Source organism: Fusarium oxysporum, chromosome 8 (genome assembly GCF_000149955.1).
Source record: "Fusarium oxysporum f. sp. lycopersici 4287 chromosome 8, whole genome shotgun sequence".
Classification (NCBI taxonomy): domain Eukaryota; kingdom Fungi; phylum Ascomycota; class Sordariomycetes; order Hypocreales; family Nectriaceae; genus Fusarium; species Fusarium oxysporum.
The window spans coordinates 106,343-109,553 of NC_030993.1; positions in this window are offsets into that span (position 1 = coordinate 106,343).

Below are 3,211 nucleotides of genomic sequence, written 5' to 3' on the forward strand. Positions count from 1 at the left end.
CGTAAAGCGAGCCAGGATGAGTAGCGGCAGCCCAGGATGCGAATACTTGCGGTCAGTGATTGAAACTGCTTGGCAAATGGCTTCTAGCTCTGACCAGCGTAGCTTGTAAGGTTGCCAGTGGAGGTTATCGTCGTAGCCGAGGAAGTGCTTCTTGTCTTGAGAGTTGAAATGAAGTTGAATGGTGGAGATATAGTTATCAACCTTTACTGACAGACCAAATTCAGGCCCAACGGGAAAATTGAGCTCCGCTTCATCCCAACTATATTCATCATCATTGGCATACGTAATCCAAAAAAAGTACGTCAAAACCTTCGGGTTTGTATAACAGGTTCCAAGTATTCCAGCAAGCCCATACTGACAATGGCAAATTAACGTGTCAAGTTAACTCAAATTTCTCAGCTGAGCTTACCCCAAGATGATATCCAAAAAGATTCGACAACGTGAAGATAGTGCCGGCGTACTTTATAACTCCACTATCATTATCAACAAGCAATGTCATATTATTGACTGATTTTTAGTTAAAACATTGCCATTATTATGCTTCTCCACTATTTAAAGTCGTCAAATGATGCATAGCAATGACGGAGCTTTTTTTACTTGATAGACCCAAAACATTGTGCACTAGAATCATCTGGTGAATATTATTTGCACCGACAAGCAAAAAAGACCAAAGCGGAAAAAAACAAACTTACCAACTTTGTTTCTTCATAAGCCACAGTATTAACTCGCCTGAAACTGAGAACATAGACTATTAAGTCAGATATCTGCCTTAATAAGTTCAATGAAAGGTATACCATTGATATGTTCAATCTAATGTTTGAACCAGATCTAGGGTAGGTATCATAGACAACTGGAATTGGATACAACTGAATCCACTTTAACAGGTCCAAATTTTGAACCCGTCAAAGTGGAGCCCTTTCAGTGAGAGCGTGCACGTAGAAATGCTAGTGCAAGGAACGCGAGAATTCTAATGTTATGACAGATGAACAAAAAGCGTACTTGATGTGTAGCCAATGAACCCAGATTCATACCAGCCTCAAAGCACTGCGACATAGAGCCAACCGGCAGATTTAGCGCAATAACCATAGAATTATACATGTACAAAATCGTCAATTACTCTAACTTGATGTTTAAATGGTATGGTAATGGAGTAATGCGTTGGTGCGCAGCGTTCTTGATCACTTTTATTACTTTGGTATGCAGTGACGAAAACTAACCTAATTGAGTCTTAGTACTGTAGATCATGTCGACAGAGATGTGACAGTCCAATCACATATATATAACGATGAATCTGACCCACCACACCGTCTCACGGTCCCTGTCCTGAATGACAATCGACTTTTCAATGGGCACCATCGATACTTCCCAATTCAAGGCTTTAGCTGTTAGCAATCATCTACTTTTGAGGGGCCTTGGGTACTAGTACCTGCACTAGTCTGTAAACAGCTAGTCGCATCGATTGAATCAGGGCTTTGACGTAGTAGACTTCAGGAGCCTTATTCCCCTTGCAGATCCACTAATCCCATTGCATTAGAGTAGGCAGTAACATAGGAGGGTTCTCATTTTAAGTAGTAGAGATAAACCGGTAAGATATCTTAAAACTGTTTGTCTTTTCTTATTCTTTTACTAAACTGACTTTTTATAATTATGCATTTATCCTTCTAGGTAATAAGAAGTTCAGTAAGTTATACTTTTTATACTTAATTAAAATGTGATAGAGTGTATACCTGGGGTTCGCCTTATATATGTAATAAGCAACAGCAGCTTATTCCATAAATGGATAATTAATTTAACTTACTAGTGATATGGACCGTGGTGGTGACTTTTTAGTTGTCCCCAGTTGCAGAGAGCTGTCCAAAAACAATGCTCATGATGAGTTGTTGGTTGGCATGTAAATCCCTTCCGTTAATGTATGATAATGCTGTCAATCATTTCTTATGGGAGATCTGCTCATCAGGGCAAAAGATTGGGTATGAGGAAAATAAGATTCCACATCCAGATATGGGTAGACAAATCGAAATATCTATATCGAAGACAATTTTGACAGAAGAGCCGGACAAAGGAAATAAGCTGACATCGTACCAACTGAAACTATCCGCCAGGCATGCAAATCGCTAACATTGACCTTCACTCATGGGAGTTGGTGTGTAATCGCCGATATGATAATTCATTGATCGAGGGCTGCCTTTACTGTAGAACATTTTGAGGTTGAGGACCGTCCAGGTCCTGCACTTAAGCCGCTATGGCTGGCCTGGATGGTTCATGGAAAATAAGTTGATCAAGTTTATCACGACATGTATTGTGACATAGCATTCCGAAGCTGTGCCTGGCCTGATCTGTGCCCAATCACTTGAAACCGCATTGCCAACAAGCTCTCACACGATCGTCGCATGAGATGGAGGCATCGGGTTGAACAGAATCGTAAAAGCCTGGCAGATCTAAATCCGTGACGGCTAGACTTCCGGACCTGACAACACGGTCGTTGAAAACAAGACAGACCAAGCCCACCGAAGTGTCTGGCATTCATTTCTGTTGCTATTACCGGCAGTACACAAAACCTTGTTTCCGCGGACACCCTCGCAGCCTGTATGCTTTCGGTTAGCACTAAATTAATAATCTGACAGCGGCAGGGGCCGTAGCTAACCCCTACGTAAATTTTCCGGCCCTGGAATGTGGACCAAACTTAGGAGGTAAAGGACCGTAATAGGCTCGTCTGCTAGCGACGGTTGGCTATCGACCGATGAAACATTTTCAGCAGCTGGCTCCCTAACCCCTAACGTTGTGATCTAATTACCCCAAGTCTGCTAATCCGTTCTGGATCTAGACGTATGCCAATCATGACCAAAATCACACAGATATCATTCCAAATCAACCCCCAGGTCTTGTAATTCCTACGTAATTCAGGACCTCCTGATTACACTGAAGGAGAATGCGGTAATGTGATCAAGACAGACCCATCATGGAGCAAGCCACGACTTGACTGTGGCGTCTCTCATGACGTCTTCCTAAGCACGTCGAAAAAAATCAGAGTGCTCCAGGAAAAGCGACTTCGATTGGAAAATGAAGCCAGATGAATAGCATACCCGTTTTCGGATGACTGTTCAGCACATATAAACGACCAAGAAGCGCTGGGAAAAAGATTTGAGCATATCATAAATGTTATTGAATACACATCATTCTACTAGCTGCCAATTGTGAAGTAACCTATCCA